The sequence below is a fragment of the Helianthus annuus genome, chromosome 2 (genome assembly GCF_002127325.2).
Source record: "Helianthus annuus cultivar XRQ/B chromosome 2, HanXRQr2.0-SUNRISE, whole genome shotgun sequence".
NCBI lineage: Eukaryota > Viridiplantae > Streptophyta > Magnoliopsida > Asterales > Asteraceae > Helianthus > Helianthus annuus.
In genome coordinates, this window is record NC_035434.2 from 34,965,584 (window position 1) to 34,989,926 (window position 24,343).

Below are 24,343 nucleotides of genomic sequence, written 5' to 3' on the forward strand. Positions count from 1 at the left end.
ATTGTCTAACATTGGTCACACATATTTATAATGGTTCCATGTGGCCATTTTCGTATAATTAGCATTTTTATATTATTTTTTTGTAAAACGAAAACAATACCAAACATAATAAAACTTAATAACCAAATATATTAACAATAATAAACCAAAATCCATACATAAGTTTAAAATCTAAATACCAAATACATAAGCTTCTAATCAAAAGAAATCTCTAAATGATGCAACAAGTGCAACAGAACTTGCATCACTACTAGCAGCACTTGCAATAGCAGCAAACCCATCTGCTTCAATTGCTTACATAATGGTGCCTGTTGTATGAGCAAATGCATAATCACCTTAAACAAACCTTAATCAGTTATTACTTACTGAGTAATAAATACTTTGTTAGCTTTGGATGCTATCTGTGAGTGAAATCTGAACACCACCAACTCCCCTTCCACCAGCTACTTTCTGCACTTCGTTAATCCCCTACGGAAGACAATTGTATAAACATAAGACTCTATTTTAAATTTAGAAAATCTTGAAAGAGCCTGCATACACAAAAAATGTAGGTCAAAAGATCTTAAAGGGCAGTAAAACATTTAGTCACCAAGTTGAAAAACAAATACCTTAACTTTTTAATACTTTTTCCGGTTCTCTGCCACCAACCGTTCTCTCATCTATATAGCAAGGTATATTAGAGATATATTAGTAAAAAAGGAGATGAAAATCCAGAAAAAATGTTTGATGTTGATATATATACTTACTTGCACTAGAAGATCAAGTTGCATAGAGGGCGGTAAAAAAGCTAAAGCTTCATCTTTTGCAAGATCCCCAGCACCAGATGTAGACACATCATCTATAAAACCTACACCTGCATCTGCAAGATTTGCTGAAAGTTAGAAATAGCAATGTTACACCTTTGTGTGATTGTGTACGTCTGTAATACACTAGCAGTCTATGTCAATACATATATGTACTTGTTAAAAAAAACTAATTACAGCCTAATTTACATAAACTAATTACCTTACTCAGATATAATAGCATAGTGTAAGCAAACTAAATAAAATTTAGTGTGCTTAAATATACAAATATCTACAATTACTTTCCTTTACAACTGCTTACTCTCTAAAACTCATCACCAAACTAATAAATCATAATAACATGACCAATGTTTTACAATTGTACGATTGTTGTTTAGATTTTCTCTAATTTATCATTTGTGAATTACAACCAGCTTTTCATGCATACATACATTGAAGTGAAAGACATCATTTACCTGACAGAGTCTTTCACATTTCTTGCAAGTAGATTGTTCTAACGTGGTCACCATCTATTTAGAAGTCAAAGTTACAGAACAGTAACTAGTGTATGCAGATGCAGTCTTACAAAAGTCAAAGGAACTTGGGAGTGGATTGCAATTAAAAGTCAAACAATGACTACACTTATGAAAGTCAAAAGTCAAACAATGGTTGCAGCATTTATAGTGCACATAATGTCATTATGAAACAAAATAAATACCTTGTTGGGTTGCACTAGTTAAAAGTAAAACTCTCAATGGATGCAATATTATAGTCATACTTTTACTCAATGTCAAAAAGAGACATGGTGATTATGCAATTAAAGTCAAACAATGGAAAGTCAATACTTGTATGTGTAAATGGGTTAATGTAATAAAAGTGGCAGTTCACTTGATGTAGTATCTTCAAAATGTACTACATTGAGTAAGTAAAAAGACTCATCTTTAATTACCACTTCAAAGTTGCCTACACTCGTATATAAAGCAGAAGCTTTCTATGGAAACATCTAATTTAGTAATTGTTGTTTTATATGTCTAATTAAATCAAATAACTTTCAAATTAGGAACAATATACTATCATACCCATTGATGATTGATGTGTAAAACAAAACCTTGGCCCTTTAAATCTAATATCATGCAAAATTCTTATGTATCATCAATCATGAATTGTGGAAAAAGAGAAGAATATACGCAGCCAAAAGTACATAAAATGTATGTAGATGATACGAAACTCTAGTCTCAGATAAAATAAATGGCTTACACCTGTGAGAGTCGTTTTGCAACAGACCACTGGAGGGACTAATCTTTGGTATTAATAGATGTCACATTCCACTTATAGATTCTGGATCTTCATTGATTGAATAGAGAGCACTGATTCGCATAACATCAAAATCATTTCTCATCAACGGATCTTCAATGATTGAATAGAGAGCACTGATTCATATAAACGTAAAAAAGATTTTTTAGAGGTTTACCATTAGAACTCCTGAATGAGCTGCTGTGGCGGAGGAGAGGGTCACGAGATTAGAGAGGTAGTAAAGAATGAACAGACGTGCAAAAAGTTAAAATTATGACAAATTAGAAACGATGTAAAACATATAGAATCAAGAGTCCCTCAAAAAGTTACTTAATCTATCTGAATTAAGAGTCCTTTATTTTTTTATATGAAAAATACTCTAAAGGGCAACATCTTGATATATGAAGACATACCCTGACATATATCCGTTAAGGTACAACAAACATTGTAAGGGTATCCCATGCAACAGCTTCAGCCAAGCATTCCTTCCATGTCACGACTCCGGTTATACGGAGAACATACAGTCCAAGAACAACAGCCGTAACAGCATCAACAATTCAACATTCAGCAAGCCTTCAAATATCCACAGTCCAACCTGAGTCGAGGATCAAAATGAAAGAGTGTGAACTTATCTTTTCAACATTGTAATCAGCAGGGTTATTTACTCGTTTTGTTCAAAGTCAGGATAACTTCAGCTAACGAATAGTTTCAACCACTTTTAATGGTAAAACTACTCGGACTAACCTTAAACCCAGATTATAAATTTCAAAAAACATATTTCTATCAGACGATAAAAATAAGTTTAGAGTCGAAAAGAACATGCAACAATACACCTTATAGAACCTAACTTTGTGAAACACTAAAAAAGGTTGTTGACTTTATAACATATATTTATGTCCAACTTCAGCAAGAATTGTTTGTTCTGCACTGCAGTAAACTTTTACACTAGGTAAAATCATCTAATTATACTGTTAATTTTTTGTAAATCTATCATCACGCCCTTAATCAGCCTTAGATCGAGAAACATGAAATTGAGAAGAGATTTGTTGCAAACTCTGCTGGAAGTTATCAATTGATTAAAAAACATCAACATGAATTTGGAATCACACAAAAGAGAGACCCGACAATCTATACCGAACAATATCCTGAATCTATTGGCAAAGGGCCTCAGCAAACATGATATATATAGAATTACAAAACTTGCAGAGACTTTAACAAATAACATCATACCAACATTGATCCAAATCAAGCCCTAATTTTCAAACTTCAAAGTAATTCAACCATTCATGGCCGAATCAAACATTATTATCAGAAAAAACCGACAAAACCATATACAAACAAAACTAAATTTATAACACATTATTGCCATGGAATCAACCAGAAATTACGGTTATAATCTCAAAACTTTTTAAAATTTTTGGTGTAAATCACCTACCAAACTAAGATGAGCTTCAATTCGATGTTGATGCACTGTTGAAACTGGTAATTATCAAGGATACGAGGTGAAGGTGGGCGTATGGCAGCAGGTGAGATTAGGGTTCCAATTGGAGGTGGAGGGTTGATGGTCACATGAAGCAATTAATGTGTGACCATATACTGTTAATAGTCATGTATCTTGTTTTAGCCACAAATTAAAACTTCTAAGTGGCTAATAAACAATACGTTTTGGTCACATAAACTAAAATAAGTGACTATATTTATTGTTTTTAGTCACTATCATTAAAACAGAACCATGGCTGTAAGTCATATTTAACCACACTTTTCTAGCGTGTCATAATTTTTTTTAAAGTGTGGCTAAAAGTTTCGAACTGATGTATTTTTGGTCACATGAATCAAAAATCAAACAAATGTTGTGGTTGTTGGTCACATTTGGCAACACTTTTTCGAGTGTAGCTAGTAAATGTCACATTTTTTTGTTTAAGTGTGACTAAAGGTTTCAACTGTTTTACAATGGTTACATGAAAAATGAAATGTGTGACGAAAAGTGTTCTGAATGACCTTTAGCCACACATTTATTTGAGTGTGTGGCAAGACGGTTTGGGCAAATGTGTGGCCATAGCCCTTTTTTGACGTAGTGATATCATAATCATATGAAAATATATTTATATATGTTTTGGTGTCAATCTACAAATTTACTAAAATATGAAGGTTTATCTATACTATATTATAATGCATGAGTGAGGAATATTTTAAGATACCCAAAAAATAAGAACTTTTCCCCCACTTTATTTATAGAAAGACCCCTAAAATGAGGGTAGTTTAGTCTTTTAAACACTATTTATTTTTTAGCCCCTAAACTTATTACACTTAAATCCATAAGGTTTTAACAAAATTATAGATAATTAGTTACAATTCACTCATCCACAACAAACTTATAATTTTTTTTACGTATTCTTGACATATCTTGTAAACTATACTGGTTAAAAAAAATCCAAAGATAGCATGACGACCTACACATTTTTGTCAACGTTTCGCTAGTTGTCTTGTTCAATATCGACGCACAGATTAAAAGGTACAAGTCGATAATGCTTTAATGTACAAGTAATTAATACTTGTGATCTAATGCGTCTAATCTACAAAGATGGGCTCCATCTATGCAAACAAAAACAAAATGAATTAAAAGTACTGTAACATAAAATGAAGATATTATGTGTCACATTTTATTTTATTAAAACTGCCTAATATCTGTACTTAGATATATCTTATAAAAACTTAAAACTAACTACAACAAACTTCCTAAATAAAGGGTTGTCAAATCTAAAATTAAACCCTAATGCATTTCTATAGTAACTACTATAAATACATAGCAAGACACCCCTATATCTACTGCTAAACAAAGTTAAAAAATGGATCCAATTCTGAATTCAATTGTTCCGAAAAACCAAGCATGCGAGATTCAAAATTCTATGGTCAGTTATGTTATATCGCAGTAGTGAATAATTGTTTTCTTTTATTTACTTTTATGTGAATGTTAACTTATTTGATTTTTCAGATCCAGTTCCATAATGAACATGCCAATTTAAACAACCCATTTGTCGAACAAGTTTCTAAGGTATTGATTTTGCTGATTTTTAAGTATTATTTTTGTCTATATCTTTCATATTAACATGTTCGTCATGTATATATGTGTGTTTTATTGAAGGATGATGGTGATAAAAGTGTTGATATTATTTCTTATGGTGCATTTTTTAGTCCATACAAGGCTAATCTTTAACGTGAATTTAGTGAAGAGGTAATTTTAAGGTTTATTAAATCTTTTTTTAACTTTTGTGTTCAAATTTTGTCCTTTTTAAGGATCGAAAGTTTGAGACTTAAAGGAAGAGATCCAAGAGACTCTCTGAATGAAAATGAAGTGAGGTTATTAATTAGACGATTCTGAGGACAAGGACAAAGAAGAGGAATTAGAAGATACTGCCGATTCAAGCACAAACCAGAAAACCCGATTAAAAATACCTCGAGTGCCAATTCAGAAGCGAAATATATTTCATTCAGTCTAATATGAAATCTATCAAGTGTTTTTATGTTTTTTTTTCATTTTCAACTGTTATGTTTGATCTAGAGGTATGAATAAAGTTTATTTTATATTTGAACTTTATTTTTGGTGTTAATATAATGCAGTTATTGACCACATTAATAAAATTCAAAATAAAGTTAGTATCCTAAATTACAAGTCAACTAAACTTATATAAGACTATGGGGTATGGGGCGTGGGTTGGGGGAAAACGCCCAAGCTACCACCCTGGGTGGGCTTGGGTTGGGGCGTGGCCCTTGGGGCTTGGGTTTCAAGCCGGGCGTGGGGCGGTCTTAACATCCTAGCTGGCGGCCTCCTATTTGCTGACCCCGCCATGTCATAGCGGGCCATTTGAAAGTTTGAATTTTAAATTCAAACCGTTTGGCCAAGCCAAGCGGCCATCCCAACCCCAACATCCCCTATAAATGTAACCCCCAACCCCACCGGCTACCACATCCCAAACCGTCACTATTCATCGCTACCCCACCGGCTACTCCATCCCAAACCGTCACTATCCACCGCTACCCCACCGGCTACCACTTGATCCCACGAACCCGCTACCCCAACCTGAAGAAGATGGCATCTTGGACCCACGAGGAAGAATTGGCTCTCGTCACAAGCGTTGTTGATGCTATGATGGGTCGGCAACCCGGCCAAACACGATATTGGCCGAAAGCATTCGCAACCTACAAACATAACGTCCGACACGACTGCCACAACCTCAACGCGTGCCAACATAAATGGCGCGAGCTACGGCCCAAGCTCGATCGTTTCAAGGCTTACTACGAAGCTGTTCTGAGCAGCGATTTAAGCCACGAGGACCGGGTGGCGATGGCTAACATTGAATTTCTAGGCAAAGAGCGAAAGGCGTTCAACAAGATCACCCTTTTTGAAATTTACCTAACACTCTAGTTTTTTTATTTTGTAATTTTTAGGTATTATGTAATTTTTAGGATTATGTAATTTTTAAAAATCTATTGAAATTTTAGGGTTTTTTTTTTATCAATGTTGTCTGAATTTTATAAATTTTTTGTATTTTTTTTTAATAATCTGCCAAGCGGTGCACCCAACCCAAACCCAACCCACGCCCCGCCATACCCCACGGACACGTCACTAGGCGGTGGGTGGGGGGGGGGGGGACCAAATCCAGGTGTCAACTCATGCCCCAACCCAAGCCCCACCATACCCCACGGTCTAAGTTAATATCCTAAGGTTGCAATAAATATATATTGCAGTTAGAATTAGTCAAGCTAAAATTATAAAATATTTCAGTTATTCTTGAATATTAATCTAATAATTTGTATTTCTTAATTAATAAAGTAATAAACTTTAAAGTTAAACAAAAAAAAATGAATTTATTATGATATAAAGTTAATAAAGATATAAACTCTTCACATCCTATTTTTTACAAAAGCTGTTTTTAAAATTTTATAAAAATATAATTTTTTTTATATATATGAAAACGAAATTTAACAATTAAAGTTAAAGGTGTAAAACGTACTTACCTGTCCACTACTATTTTCTATTTTCATAAAAACAAAAATTTTAAACTTAAAGTTTATTGGATGAGTATCAGTGTATATTTAAAAGAAGTTATGAACTTTAAAGAATAAAATTATAAAGTTTATCATTTAACCAACAAAATAAACTTACTTTACCTCTATAATAACTTATCTTTTGTTTTTTTTTTTTTGTCATTTGATTATCATCTATTTAAAAAAAAAAACGAAACTTCACATGTGTAAAACAATTTTTTACTTTATTTATAAACAAAACATTTTGTTTTTATAAAAAATAATTCTTTTATAAACATTTTTTTTGTAACAAGTAATATAAATAAAATACTCCAGAAATTTAAAATCTTTACTAGATAAATACTAAATTGTGTTGCAAATTTTTATTAATTATAAGTTCAACTGTATTGTTCTAGATAATATTAGTCAGTTTCAAAAGAATTTTTTGCTAACTTGACTAGATATATAGTAGATTGTGTTGTAGATTTTTAGGGATTATAAGTTAAAAGTAGACTCATATAGATAAGATTAGTTAGGAACTAAAAATCTGAACTTAGTATGATATAAAATTAATAAACATATAAACTCTTAACATCCTATTTTTATATCTGTAAAAAACCGAAATTTAACAATTTAAGTTAAAGCTCTTAAACGTACTTACTAGTCAAATACTATTTTTATTTTTATAAAAATGAAAATTTTAAACTTAAAGTTTATTAGATGAGTACTATTTGGATATTTAAAAAAAGTTATGAACTTTAAAGAATAAAATTATACTTTATAATTTAACTAATAAAATAAACATACTTTACAATTATAACAACTTATCTTTTATCTTGTCTTTTGATTATTAATTTTTATAAAAAAACAATATTTTTTTTGTCTTTTGATTATTACTTTTTATAAAAAAACAAAACTTTACATATGTGTAACACTAATGAAATATATTCACCACACTAATGTTACCATAAATATTATACGAATAAGAAAACTACCACGAATGCCGCAATCGAAAGTGTCGCTCCCACCGCATCGTGCGGGCACCCTACTAGTATAAATAATATACGAAATATGAAGTACGAAATAAATCAGTAAAAAGGATTTAAAATCATAATAAAACAAACTGAAACCTGATAGTATCATCTGGTCCAACCGCTAATAAGCCAATTGAAATAGAAACCGTTAAAAAAGCTTAGCTAGGTATTCGATTCCGCTCTAACCTGTTGGTCTAGTCTGGTCCAACATGATAACACTGATCCCTATTGATGATTTTCAAATATTCTTTAATTTTTACAGTAAATAAAAATATAAATACTTTCTAAGCAATAACTAGCAATAACTAGTAGGCAAAAGATCAAATACAAATAATCTTAACATACTAAACATACAAATTGAAGGAAAACCCAAAAAGACAAGGTGGCATTTTTGTAATTACCACCAACTATCAAAGTTACAACCAAAAATACCTAAAAAAACACAAATTTTTTTTTAACATTTTTTATTAAAAAATCGCTACATTTCGTTAGCAAAAAAAAAAAATATTTTTTTTTGGCTGCTACTAAAAGTAGCGATTTTTTAATAAAAAATGTTAAAAAAATAAAATAAAATAATTTGTGTGTTTTTTTATTTTTTTAGATTTTTTTAGGTTTTTTGAGGGGTTTAGTTTTTAGCATTTTAGCTTGGGTGGGTGGGTGGGGGGGGGGGGTGGGGGGTTAGGTTTTTTTTAGGTTCTTGGGGGTGGGGGGGGTTAGTTTTTTTAGGTTTTTGGGGGTGTGGGGGGGGGGGGTTAGGTTTTTTTTTAGGTTTTTGGGAGTTGGGGGGGGGGGGTTTAGGCTTTTGGGGGGTGGGGGGGGGGGTGGGGGGTTTAGGTTTTTTTTTGGGGATGGGGGGAGTGGTTAGGTTTTTTTAGGTATATTTGTAGAGTAACTTTGATAGTTATTGATAATTACAAAAATGCCACCTTGTCTTTTTGAGTTTTCCTTCAATTTGTATGTTTAGTATGTTAAGATTATTTGTACAAGAACTTTACCCATAACTAGTAAAACACACCGAACGTTGCGGCAGTAAATCACGAAGGTTTGAATTTACATGTCAAAATGTTGATAAATTATGAAGGTTTGGTAAATTCAACATGTTTCTTGTTAGGGTAATAAGAAAGGTAGAGAGAGTACGAGGCATTTCCATTTTGTGTTGTAAATGATAGACAAATCATCATCTAGTAATAAGAGTATAGCGGGGAAGGTCAATGATTAACTTTAAAAGATAGCTCATTGGTTGGAATCTTTAATCAAAGAATATTGTTAGTCTTAACGTAAGAGGCGGTCTCCCGCTTTTGGACTTTGGCGTGAGAATCAGTGAATGGTCTTAAGAGTCTAAGGGAAATGAAAGGATAAGAGTTTCAAGTGAGAATGAGAGAAGTGAACTTAATTTGGGCTGAACAAGACTCTCCTTTTATAGGCAGATCGCTCTGCCCAAGGGAGCCTTGTGCTAGCTGGTACTTTCTAGTCTTAGTAAGCTTATCCTCCATTGACGTTGCTTGCAGGGTTAGCCTTGCCTCTTTAGGTAAGTTTCAGGTTTGTGTGTCTCGAGGACACCTTTATGTGCTTTAGGGAGAAGTCTAATCAGTTTGACTTGTTGGGTTCAAGTTCCAAGGTTGTACAATAACCTTAACTCCCTGTCACCAGCCGTTGGTGCATTAGCTTCTCGCCGGGAGCTTCCCGCTTCTGACTTTCAGCTTCTTGGTTTCAGTTTATGTTTAGTATTCTTTATTGTTTATTTACGAATTTGTTATTAACCTTGGTTTTATTGACTGGGATCTCTGAGAACCTACGTTATCAGACATCAATATGGTTTGGTCCAATTTTAGGTTAAACTGGAACATAAATTTGAGGTTTTGGTTTTTTAAATCTCCATAACGTATGAGTTTCAATTATAACCAGTTGGTAAATCAGTTATCAGATAATATGGTCCTACTTCCAGATTTGGACTCGGGTGGTTCAAGCTAATTTTGGTTAATTAATATAATTATAAGTTTTGTTATATAATATATTAGTATCAATAAGCGATGACTGATATTTTATCTATAAAAAACTGTAATTTTCTTCTGACATGTAATATATAAACTAAAACACGAATATAAAACTTGATTTTAAAATTCTTGTGGTTAATTACACACGTATAAGCTATAATCAAACCACAAAGTTAGGTACCAAAAAATCGTAACCAAACCATAGGTTTCTCAAGTTGCTCGATCTTTTCAGTTATGCTTCGCTGCTAATTGATAATATCAGCTTATTGTTTTTATCTTAGATTATCGTGGTGTCATAATTGTGAACAAATCTAGTCTCATCGTGCAAGGTTTTCATCAAGAAGAGGGAATTGATTATGAAGAAGTGTCTGTTCCAGTCGCTCGTCTAGAAGCCTTTAGGATCTTTCTGGCTTAAGCATCTTATAAAAAAAGTCAAGGTTTTTCAAATGGATGTGAAAAGTGTGTTTCTCTATGGGAAGGTGAAAGAAGAAGTATACGTTTGTCAACCTCCAGGGTTTGAAGATCCGCATTTTCCTAAACATTACTACATGTTGGACAAGGCTGTCTATAGTCTTCACCAAGACCCTCACACTTCGTATGAAACCTTGTCAACTTATCTACTTGAATGTGATTACACTAGAGGAGGAATCGATATAACACTTTTCACCAAAAGAGTTGAATATGACGCGATGCTTATTCAGATCTACGTCGATGATATCATTTTTAGGTCAACTGATAAGAAACTACGCAAGGAATTTGAAGCAGTTATGAAGACGAAATTTGAAATGAGCATGATGTGTGAACTTACATCATTTCTTAGATTAGAGGTGCAATAGTGTCAGGATGGCATTCTTATTCATCAAGCTAAGTATGTCCGATTACAGAAAAGCAAGTACACCGTTTGCTTCTCAAACTGAACTCACACCAGATCCTCAAGGAAAACTCATCAATAAGTGACATCATCGTTAAATGATTGGTTCTCTTATGAACTTGACTGCAAGTAGACAAGACATCATGTGGGCAATCTGCTGATATGCAGATTATCAGACTAGTCCAAAAAATTCCCATGAAACAACGCTCAAAAGAATCTTCGGCTACTTGAAGGGGACTCCTAAGCTTGGGTTGTGGTATCCCAAAGATAGCAATTTCGATCTTATTGCTTACTTTGATAGTGACCATGGAGGCTACAAAGTCGACAGGAAATCTGTTTCAGGAGGATGTCAATTTCTGGGAAATCATATTATTTCGTGGTAGTGCAAAAAAGCAGACAACGGTGTCCATCTCTATGGCTCAAGCTGAGTACAGTGCAACTGCTAGTTGTTGTTCACAGGTTCTGTGGATACAACATTAGTTGTTGGATTATGGTATTAACATCATGAAGACTCCAATCTTTATCGACAACGAGGCGTGTCTTGGAATCATAAAGAATCCCATCTATAATTCGAGAGCGAAACACATTGAAATTAGGATTTATGCCATCTATGACGCTTATGAAAATGGCTATATACAAGTGCTTCCAGTGGATTCAACACAATAAAAAGCCTACATTTTCACAAAAGCATTTGATAAATCATGTTGCTACCAGTTGGAAACCAAGTTAGTAACCTGGTTGGAAATGTGGAATTTTGAGTAATTTTTCTTCAAAATTACCGTTTGTGCATACTCTATCCGTCTTATTTTCTTTTCTATAATCTAAAAAAACCCAAAAATATTTTCAAAATAAAATGCAAAAGAAGTTTTGAAGTTTTTGCCCACCAAAAACATTCTCTGAATCTTAAAATTTCATTTTCAAGTAAATGGACGTACACAAATAAAATTTTAGGGGGGGGGGAGAAAATCAAAAAATTAAATATGTTAAAAGATGTCATGTCTAAGAAAATTTGAAGAAAAATGAAATTTTCAAATATTTTTCTGTTGTCTAGCGTAATGATAGGAACTGATAATGCTTTGTTATTGTTTTGGTCAAAAATCTGATTAAGGATAATGTAACCAAATCTGAAATGTGAGGTAGAGTGATTAGATGATTAACAATGATAGAAATGAATGTAAGGCCGTAAATGCGATTGAACACAGAAATTTATACGAGGAAAAGCCCTTGATCACTAGTAGATCACCGGCACTAAAACCTCGTGTGGTGAAAACTATCAACCACCAACTATATTGCATAATGAAAAGTGATTACAACTTCAGATGTTGATCAAGTGTGTTACAACTTATTGCTAAGAGTGTTTGTGAGCTTTTGGTTGGTAGTGTGTGTATGCGAAAAATGAGAATGTGTTCTACAACACTTGATCAACCCTTTTTGATAACCACAACAACTAAATCTGAAAAACTTGGTTGACCACGTTCACTCCCCATGATCGTTGTGGAATAAACACGTGCAGCTCCATAAGGAATTATCCCCGAGATTCTTGCTATGACTAGGTCCACCTCATTGATATCCTGCACATGAACATAAGAAAATATCGAGAAAAAATGTTAGAAACCATAAATAATGATAAGGATCCTTGAGCCTCTGAGTCCTTGCACCACCCACTAAGGATAACTTATCCAGGCAACGCCTCAGAATACTGGATCCATTATAACTAAAATATAGCCCCTAATAATTGCCCCCAATATGGCGGTTGTGATAAGAGTTCATAGCTGTCATATTGCCTTTGTAATCAAACTAGCCGTTACGCAGCCTAACTAGCCGTTACAGCTTCTGACGGATGGGACTTGACCAACTACAACCGTCATTGCGCTATTTAGGGTAGAGAAAACCCATTTGATATCTTTAAAGATAAGAAGATCCATCTGTATATCTTCATTCCGGAGAACACAATCAGCTATTATTCTCTCTCTTCTCTCTATTTTCTTTCCCCAATTCTTCACCTCTCTTCCTTGAAATGGCGAAGATGGGCACCCGATCCTCTCCTGGTACCAACCCAGAGAAGGATAATACACTCAAGAGCTAGAATCTCTTGATGAATCCTTCATCAGAGATATGCAAGTTCACTAATCCTGAGATAGAAAATCTTGCCCCCTGCTTCCCATTGGAAACCGTTTTCCAGTCATTTGACCTATCGGCTCTTAGGGATGCGGTTTTGCCAGTGTGGTTTTGTTTTCCAGCTTTACCTTTCATCTTAGGTTATTCTTACATTTTCCAGACCTTACCCAATGATACTTCACCCTGACCTGTATCAGCTACAATTAGGCCATGCCCATGCTCTAGAGAGCCCTCCATAGCATTGAGGAGATTCTCAAAACTGAAGATCTTGAGTTCGGTTTGTCTAAGCTTTCGTTCCTCTACTCCTTAGTTACTCATGGCTCCAACTGCTTTATGTTCAAGGCTAAACCCCATCAACCTCTTCCGATCCTCAAAACTACCTAGAATGACTCCACATGGAAGAACCAGTTCCTTTAATGTTTCGGTCAAAAATCTGATTTTCAAAAATGAAGATCTTGAGTTTGGTTTGTCTGAGCTTTCGTTCCTCCACTCCTTAGTTACTCATGGCTCCAGCCGCTTCTTGTTTAAAGCTAAACCCCATCAACCTCTTCCGATCCTCAAAACTACCCAGAATGACTCCACATGGAAGAACCAGTTCCTTCAATGTTTTGGTAAAAAATCTGATTAAGGATAATGTAACCAAATCTGAAATGTGAGGTAGAGTGCTTAGATGATTAACAATGATAGAAATGAACGTAAGGCCGTAAATGCGATTGAACACATAAACTTATATGAGGAAAAGCCCTTGATCACTAGTAGATCGCCGGCACAAAAACATCGGGTGGTGAAAACTATCAACCACCAACTACATTGCACAATGAAAAGTGATTACAACTTCAGATGTTGATCAAGTGTGTTACAACTGATTGCTAAGAATGTTTGTGAGCTTCTGGTTCGTACTGTGTGTACGCGAAAAATGAGAATGTGTCCTATAACACTTGATCAACCCATTTTGAATAACCACAACAACTAAATCTGAAAAACTTGGTTGACCACGTTCACTCCCCATGTGTAACATCCGTCAAAAACGAATATCCAAAATCCGACCCGTTTTGAATTTTGAATCCTAACAATTGAACCAACGGATTTTTTTTCTTTTCGCAAATTAAACCATCGTTGAAAGATTTTTTATCCTAATATAATTCGTTTATAAAATACGGTTATTTATTTATTCGTTTTAATCATTAAATTAATATTTTGTAAAATAAAGTTTTGGTATAAACTAGTTAACCAAGTTAGAGTTTTAATTAAATTAAGCTATAACCCCGTTAGGGTCAGTTAGTTTAGATATGGAAGTTAAGGGATTAAATTGTAATTATGTAAACTTTAAATAAAAAAATAAAATAATAAATAAATGGATCAAAAAAGGCAACGCCCAGAATCGAACTCGGGTCACCACCCGGTTCGCACCTCAAACAGTCAACAACAACCAGCTGAGCAACATCTTTAATTGGTTTAATTTAGGAAAGTTTAATATTTATTAACTCGTTACGTTGAGTACCTTTCTGACTTGCCGCCCAAACAGTTGTCAGCGACAACTGTGTCGTCATTTCCATTTTCGTTCGCTGATTCCTCGTAAAATTACAGCTAATATATGGTTTCTGATTTTACATTCAATCATCTCCAAATTTACGAGACCTCGAAACTCTATATAAACAACTTCGTACAACCTCACATCTCGACACCTTCTGTTGGTCCCTGGTTGATCGGGATCTTCCTGTTAATGAATGTCACACACTATGATTGCTGTGCGGAATCCAGCAAATCATATACAGATACAGAAAGACATATGATTTCCATGTTCAACAGTCTGCAATTCAATTGAAATATATGACAAGATACAAGTTCCAGTTGATCACAGACTTCAGCTCTCTAGGTTACAGACAGATTCAAAAGTCCTAAATGAGCTGACAGAACTTCTATTTATAGGCAAGTCAGAATAAGCTAAGTGCTGTCCGATCGGTTAGGCTAACCGATCGGTTGGGCCACCCGATCGAACAGCTGTTCGATCGGTTAGGCTGTTCGATCGGCTAGGCCAGCCGATCGGCTTACAAAGCAGCACTTTTACAAAACAAACCCTGTATTCTGACGCCTTATACATTAAACTATACAACTTTAACAAAATAAAGACTTTAAGCTGACGGAAGCTACAGACGTTTATGTACTAACAGACTCCCCCTCGGATGTAGCTGTAGTCCCTTCCAGCAAAGTCTTGATTACCTCCTGTTGCGTCTTCTATCTCGTGCCTTTTGTTTTCTCTTCTCTTCTCGTTCAGCTAACATTTGTCTTCTCTTATGTCTTCCCTCTGTTATCCACCAATTTCTGTACACTGGATCTCCATCTCTTTTTCTGTCCCACTTAGGGATCTTGTTCTCTTCAGACTCTATGGGTGTCTGATCAGTAGGAGGTACAAATCCAAGATTTCGTCTTCCTCTTTCAACAGCTTTTCTCTGAATTTCCTTGGATCTTAAACTTCTCTTGTACACCTTTAGAAACTCATCAACCTCTATTTCTCTCCATGAAGTTTTCCAGTTCTTACCAGAGTTGATTTCTTTAGCAAAACAGACATCAACTACACTCTGGTACTGCTGAGCAATGGCTTTGTCTTTCTTGTCATAGATTATCTTGTTGACAAACAAGCAATCTATGTCTTTCTTTGAGCAATTTACCAGCCACATCGGGTCTAGAATACAAATTTTCCTAGCTTCACCAGTGTCTTTATCGTACAAAGAGATCACAGCTTCAGCAGTAGAAGGATTATAGAGCCATGCTTGAAATAAATCATAGAAATCCTGCTCAATAGCCCTTAAAGGCATGCTCTTCAAACATTTTGGCGGTTTGACATCAAGAGTAACGTCCTTCTCACCTTTAGCTGTATACTTCACAATTCTTTTAGGAAACTGTGGTTTCCAATCTGGATAATTGATCGTTGCTTGATACTTGATGTAATTCCACAGCTTCTGGTCTCTCTGTTTTACTTCAGGACCGTAGTAGAATTGTTTAATATTCTTTGTAACCACCAATTCATCTACGTCCCACCAAGGTAAGGTAGCAAGATCAGAAATGCACCTGAAGTATTGAACACCTTGCTCTCTTCGAATTGCATAAACATTCAAGTCTTCCAGATACCCCCAAGAAAGAATATCACCCCAAGATAAGTCTTTATCATGAGTAAAATACTGTAGGGCTCTAAGAGGCTTTCTTTCCTTTGGCACTGATCTGAACCATTTCTTTCTCTCTTCAGCAGAAATTTCTCTTGGAACTGGTTCAGGCATATCAGCAGATGCAACTCTTTCTTCAATTTTTCTCTTCAATAATTCTGCATTCATGTCTTCAAATAACTCTGTGAATGTAGGAAATGCCATGTCTTCACCTTCATAGTGAAAATCTATTCTTTCTTCTTCCGAATCTGAATCAGTCTCTATGGTCACATTATCATAAAATTCTGCTTCAAGTGGAAATTGTGGTTCAAAGTTTTTAATCGGAGACTCTGGGATTTCATCTTCAATATCAAATTTAAACTTCCCATCTTCTAACCCCAACTCCTCAAGCATTTCAGCTCTTGTTCTGATAATATCTACTTCTCCTTGATGATATTCAGAAAGAGAAATAAAAGTAGATGAGAGTTGATGTACCTGATCACTGGATTGGTTTCCAGAAGATGACCCTTCACACTCTGCATCATCATTCTGTTCATTCACTTCATCATTCATGAGTTCATTTACTTTATCTTGAACAGATGGATCATTGATTAGCAAACCCGATGTGCCTTGATCATCATCATCATCATCAGACTTATCATCATCATCGGATTTATCGTCTGCTTTATCATCTTTATCATCATCTTCATCTTCTTCCTCCCAAAAATCACTATCAGATTCTTCTTCCACTTCTCCTCTAGCTATCTTCCCTTGATCCTTTAATTCATGAAATCTTAACAGCTTGGCAGATTCTTCTTCACTATAGGGCACTCTATAGGCTTTTCCAACTAATACAAACTTGTCAGTAGAGTACTCCAGTAGTAATACTTCTTTAGCCTTTTTCTTTCTTTGTATGATTTGAACGTCTCTCAAAACATTCTCCGGAATAATAGGCTCTACAGATTCACCAACCATAATAAACTCTGGTTCATGAACTGCTTCATTTTCTGCTTCCACCATTTCTTCATCATTTACTGTAACATCTTGAGCATCCACCATTTCAATTTCTGGTTGAGAAGATGATCCACCTACCTCAAGTTGATTTTGTGAAGATCCAACAACTTCAACTTCTTCTGCTATGCCTTTATTTTTCAGGTTAGCTTCTTCAGCAAGCTGTCTTTCTCTTTCTTTCCTTCTTTCATTTGCCTTGATAATGTCAACTTGATCAAAAGCCTCGTGGATGTTCACCTTCAGATGTGCTTCAATCACAGCCGTAAGCATTTCTAGTTGCTTATCTTTCATCACCTTATCTGCTCTCATAGCTTCCATCTCTAGCTTCATTGCCTTCATTTCATTTGTCGAAGCTTCATTCATCTCATTTAAGAGTTGATTCAAAGTCTGATTAATATTCTGCAAGTCTTTGACTTTGGCGTTCAATGCAGCAATTTCATCAGTAAGTGCGCTAATAACTTCTGCATTATCTTTTATATCTTCCTTCATTTCATTCAATTTCTCATCTTTTGTAAACACTGCATCCATTACGTCTTCATGCCGTTTCTCCAACTCATCAATCATTTCCTTCAACTTTATTTGTACAGCTTCGTTTTCTTCCTTTTCCTTTTCCAAGACTTTAACTTTTTCTTCCAATTCTTTCATCTTTTTATCATGAAATAGGTCTCCTTCACTTTCTGGCATATCTTTAAAGAAATCTCCAGTAGCACCACCAAGGCTATCAAAATCTAAGTTGAAATAATCTGTCTTTCGTTGTGATGATTCTGGAATATCATGACGATCAGATGTTTGTTTAGCAGATTTGACTCCGGTGATCTCCACATAATCATCATAAGAAGTTTGTGTTTCAATTGGAATTTCTGTTAAAGGAACTTCTTTTGGTATTTCAACCACAGGACTAGTTTCAGCAGAGTCCTGTTTCTTCTTCCCTTCCTTCTCTTTTTGTGATTTAGCATTCTGTTTCTTTGCTCTAACCACTCTTGGAATATCACCACTGCGAGTAGCTTTTCTTTTCTTTCTGTTTTTCTGGGAATCCTCAGGATTGTACGGTGAATCTTCATCTTCAGAATTCTTTCTTTTCTTTAAAGGTCTTTTCTTCAGATGTACCTTTCCTTTTCCCACTGTCTCTTTGACCAGTTCAGATTCAGATAAAGTTTCTTCTGAATCTTCATTACTGGAGTTCTTTTGAGCTTCCTCCTCTTGGCCAACTTTCTTTTGAGCTTGTGCTTGTTCAGCTTCTTCATGCTTTTTAAAATAGCTTTCCAAAGTCTCTTTTAAACCAACACCTTTATCAACCACCTCCCTCGGTTCTATGACAGGTTCATCAATTAGCTTTCTTTGAGGTTCTTCAGAAGACCCTGCAAAAACAATTATTTAAAACAAAATTAGTAACAATTTTCATAACATACTCTAAGAATCATATAGCTCCCCCTATCACTGTACCCTTTGCTGTTTCTTTAATTACAACCACAGGGGTCGACTTTGGTGTTCTCTTTCTCTTTCCATCTTTGATACACCACCATCTGGTTTTCTTTTCAATCATTTCACTCATCTTATTGTCTTCATTGTCTGAATCACTATTATCATGTCTCCATTTATCATTTTCAGGAGCTACGTATGATTCATCCTTTAATGCACAGATCAACTCTTTTGTTTTAGCATCCTTCTCCTTTGTGATTCTCTGAATAGCAGTCTTATTCACTTCAGCCATTGCCATAATATCATCATTATTCTTTGGCAAATCCTTAACTTTGTCATCCAAGATCATCATAATGAATCTTGGGTACATAATGTATTTGTCTCTCCCGGCTAAGCAATTTTCTTTTAAAAATTCAAAAATCACTTGTGAAATATTGTATTTCCTGTTTAGCACAATACTTACAACAATGTTCATTATGTAGTCAGACACCTCATCATAGGCTCCCTTTCTGTGAGATAGGGAATGCACTAAGCAATGCATTAAGTATCTGTATTGACTCGAGAAACTCCTTTTGAACATTTTTCCGTTGATGTGTGAAGAAAATCCCAATCTACACCATAGCCCTTTAGCAAGACGTTCTGACATGATCGTTGGATCATTGTCAGAATCTTGTAAATCAAGAACCCTTCTTATGTCCCCTACTCCAAACACTACTTCAACATCAATATCCTTGTTGTTTTCATCTTTCTTCTTGACTACTGCATGAATTTTATTATCCTTTTCTTCAAACCTTGCAGTGTCCCAAAATCTTCTAACATGAGATTCATAAACTATTGTTGTATCAGACAATGCCTTAGCAATTCTGCTTTTTCTTAAACACTCAGCCATTTTTTCTGCTTCTGTTCCTTTTGTAGAGCTCTCATCAATTGCACTTGGAACATTGTGTCCTTTGTGAGTGTCTTTTCCTCGTCCCTGTGAAAAATTTAAACATTAGATATAGAGACTTGAAACACTTGAAACATTTAGAGTGATAGAACAGTGAATCGAATGGCTTGTTCAATCGAATAGTATTTGCTGTTCGATCGAATAGGAAAGATGTGTTGAAAGAACCTTTGCTGTTCGATCGGCTGGTCTGATCGATCGAGTGGTCTACTCGATCGGCTAGCAAAATACTGTTCGATCGATTAGCAAAAGACTATGCAAGATATCTAAGGTCATCAAACAATGCTGTTCGAACGTCTAGAACAATGCTATTCGATTGGTTAGCAAGTTGCTATTCGATCGACTAACAAATCTCTGTTCGATCGGTTAGTAAAATACTGTTCGATCGGCTAGCAGAATGCTGTTCGATCGGCTAGTAAAATACTGTTCGATCGGCTAGCAGAATGCTGTTCGAACGACTAGCATTTTACTACTCGAAAGATTAACCAAGATAGTCATGCATATATGAGATAATGCAATGCTGTTCGATCGGCTAGCAGAATGCTGTTCGATCGGCTAGCATTTGCTGTTCGATCGGCTAGACTAACCGATCGGCTAGCATTTGCTGTTCGATCGGCTAGACTAACCGATCGGTTAGCAAATGACTAAACAAAAACAACATTCATCAAATTCATTCTAACACTTTAAACAATGACAAAATATATCATGGCACACATTTCAAGGCAGAAAAACAAAAGATTTAAACATTATTCATAAATGAAAACATGATGCTGTTCGTTCGGCTGGTCTAGCCGATCGGCTAGCAACATCTTCATCATGAAGAACATTCAAATAATCATGAAGAACAAACTAACAGATATCTTAAAATTGAACACAGATTATTATTCTTCATGATATCGACATCAAAACCCTGTTATCATTTTCTCTAAAAACAACCTAAAATCTGTTCAAATCTTCATCTAAAGTTCCGACTGACGTTACTTTCAATCTTAGATCTATCAAGATTAATTAAGATTTTGCAAAAATTAAACCGGTAATCTTGTAGATCATGCAATTCCGATCAAAACCCTATTCTCAGAATCATCTAACTCTATCTTAATCTTTCCTAATCTTGATTTTTCTAACCGACTCAATGAAGAACATCAAACAATTAAGAACATGAATGAAATCACTGATTCAGAGATTGAATGACATACCTTTACCATTTGTGATGATGAGTGAGCCAACAACACAAATTTGAAATGAAAAAGAATCAAGAATCTTCAAGAACAATGAATCGAGTAGCAGTCTGTTCGAACGGAAATGAAAAGGTTTTCTAGAAGCCTTGACTGCCTATTTATAGGTATGACCTGATCGATTGGCCTAACCGATCGGCTAGCCTAGCCGATCGGCTAGTCTGTTCGAACCAAAGAACATGAACCTCTTTACTCGAAACTTAATTCGTCTACCAAGTTCAACTTAATGACCTTGGTTGACCTGAAGCAAAAAACACACTGATTATTTTCAAAGATTTTTCTTGAAAATTTACAAGTTACAAATTAATGAACTTGTATTTTGATATTTCAAAACTCTCTGTTTTTGATTAGCTCCCAACTCGCCTTTTTAGTACAGGATCAACTTTCTGCATTTGCATCAGACTGTGAATCTGATGATACGCTTTCTACCTTGGTTTGTCAAAAATAAAGTAGAAATGTAAAATATATTTTCGTATTTTCAATGCATGAAATAGATCAAAATAAAACTGAAATATTAACAGGAATGAAAGTAAATCTTATTTACAAACCTCTTTGTGAGTTTGTGTAAGAGGATCATATCAGTTCATGAGACAAATCACTAGCACCGTTAAGCTTTTAATCGTTTTAAGTTCTAAACGATTCACCTCGATTGACGATATAGTTGTCCTCTTAAATTTTCACACAATTTTCAATCTATTCAGGATACGATTTAGATGTTTTAGGAACTTAGCTCAATTCATGTGTCCCACCTCTTGAATATACTCCCGTATCCAGAATCTCAATATTCAGTCTTACAGGCAAGAATTACTACAATGATGTCTGTACATAATTTAGGGGTTCAAATGCGAGAACTGAGGGATCTCAGGTCAGAACTTCCGTTCAGCAGAGAGATATCAGTTTCGACTTAGCAGTGTGTCCCCTTTAGAGGATCTTTTTAGCTACAACAGATGATTATCAATTTTATTGTCTAATCACTGAGGGCTAGAATGCTATGTTTCAAGCATTTACTGCAAAGCATTATCCAGGGACTAGGTCAGAACTACCGTTCAGCAGAAGTCCCGGAATAATACCCCAGACATCATAGAGTATTAACACCTAGTATATCAGAATACGAGACCTTTCAAACGAGATTTCAGGGGTTACCTATATATCCAAGTAGTGTTCCCCACAAATTTCGCAAGTTTGAAATTTTATGTTTATATCCCGAATAAATCTACTAAATGTACGAAAACCTATCGTCACATCATTAGTGAGACCGTTTATCACATTTGACATTACATATCTTTAGCATGCTGTGATAGTCCACTGATGTACTATCATTTCCTCTTTTATCAACAAAACTCATTTTTGCTTTTTCAATGTTTTTGGTATTTTGAAAATTTTATCATGGTTTTGACTTTTTGAATTTTTACTGTTTTTGTCTTTTCTAAAACGATATATTTACAATATTTACAAATATTTCTATCTCCCCCTAAAGACCAAAACATGTAAAAAGACGACAAACCATTGCAGATTGTTTATCATCATCAACCACAGTGGTTTCTGCATCAACGCTAACAATTCCATCAACCACTGAAAAGAGCATCATACCATTTAGTTTTAAAAGATATTTAAAACGATTTCTGTCAAAAGCTTTGGTATGCAGATCAGCTTTTTGCTCATCAGTGTGGATTTTCTCAATTCGTATCAACTTTTTCTCAAAGCAGTCGCGAATAAAGTGATGACGAATTTCTATATGTTTTGTTTTAGCGTGATGTACCGGATTTTTAGTTATGTTAATTGCAGCCTCGTTATCAACAAAAATAGGAGTGTTAAGAAACTGCAAACCGTAATCGCGCATTTGTTGCTGTATCCACAGGATTTGAGAACAGCAGCTGCTTGCAGATACGTATTCTGCTTCACATGTGGATAGCGCAACAGATGTTTGTTTCTTGCACTGCCAGGTGACCAAGCGAGGTCCAAAGAACTGGCATCCTGCAGTTGTTGATTTCGCATTTTGTTTGCAGCATCCGAAATCCGAGTCGGAATACCCCTCGAGTGTGAAATCGCCTTTTCTAGGATACCATAACCCCAATGATGGAGTTCCTTTCAGGTAGCGTAGTATCCTTTTCACAATGATTAAGTGCGATGCTCTAGGGTTAGATTGAAATCTTGCTGCGAGGCATGTTGGGTACATAATGTCGGGCCGAGAAGCAGTTAGATACATCAAGGAACCAATCATGGATCGATATAGTCGTTCGTCTGCCCTGTCTCCGGTGAGATCTGGGTGAATCCCATGATTTGTTGCTAGTGGGGTTGCAGCAGATGAAGAGTCTGACATTCCGAATTTCTCTAGAATATCATGGACGTACTTTGTCTGGTGTATGAAAATTCCTTCAGGAAGCTGATCAACTTGTAATCCTAAAAAGAATTTCATTTCCCCCATTGACGACATTTCGAATTTCTGCTTCATCACTTGCTCAAAATCTTTGCACAAGTTTTCGTTGGTTGACCCGAAAATTATGTCATCCACATAAATCTGAACTATCAGCAAGTGACCATCAACAATCTTTGTGAAAAGAGTAGCATCAATTGTTCCCCGGATGAAGTTATTGGCTAGCAAGTGCTGAGACAAAGTCTCATACCAGGCTCTCGGGGCCTGGTGCAAGCCATATAAAGCTTTATCCAAAAGATACACTTTGTTTGAGTGATGTGGATCGACAAACCCCGGCGGCTGTCCCACATATACTTCCTCTTTCACTTTGCCATATAGAAAGGCCGACTTTACATCAAGCTGATACACTTTGAAATTTTTCCATGATGCGAATGCTAGAAAGATCCTGATGGCTTCGAGTCTTGCTACAGGAGCGTATACCTCTGTAAAATCAATTCCCTCCTGTTGACTGAAACCTTGAACGACGAGCCGAGCTTTGTTTCTGACTACAACTCCTCTGTCGTCCCTTTTACACTTAAACACCCATTTGGTATTTATTTTCCGATGACCTTCAGGTAGATCCACCAGCTTCCAAACTTTCAACTTTTCAAATTGATTCAATTCTTCCTGCATCGCGTTGACCCAGGAATCCTCAGTAAGTGCCTCTTTGTATGTGCGAGGTTCTATCTGCGAAATAAAACAACACAGTGAGAATTCATCTTGTAAAGACTTTACTGAAGAATAAAAACTTGAAAGGCCCTGATCAAGTTGACGTCTGGTGCGAACTCCTGATTGCAAATCTCCTATAATCTGTTCCTCTGGATGATACGAAAGAGTTCGAGGCATCACTTCGTCTGGAACATCTACATTTCCTTCTAGATTTGTAACATTCTGTTCAGCATCCTGCTCACTAACTTGGTTTGTTTGACTTAATACCTGGATTTGCTCCCCCTCAAGGTCTGAATCACTATCATCAAATACTGGCATATTTTCAGCTTCTTGATTATCATTTACCACTGACTGATTACCAGGAGCAACTTCATCCTCATGATCACCAGTATTGCT

At 35.3% G+C, this 24,343-nt stretch overlaps 1 long non-coding RNA gene across 1 annotated transcript; it reads right to left on the reverse strand.

Moving 5' to 3' along the window:
* Positions 1–370: 370 nt before the first annotated feature.
* On the reverse strand, positions 371–792 carry LOC110867445. The gene is made up of 3 exons (XR_002551603.2): positions 747–792; positions 609–659; positions 371–468 (listed from the first exon to the last, which is right to left on the reverse strand). It is a non-coding gene; the product is annotated as an uncharacterized LOC110867445 (long non-coding RNA).
* Between the last annotated feature and the right edge of the window lie 23,551 nt (positions 793–24,343).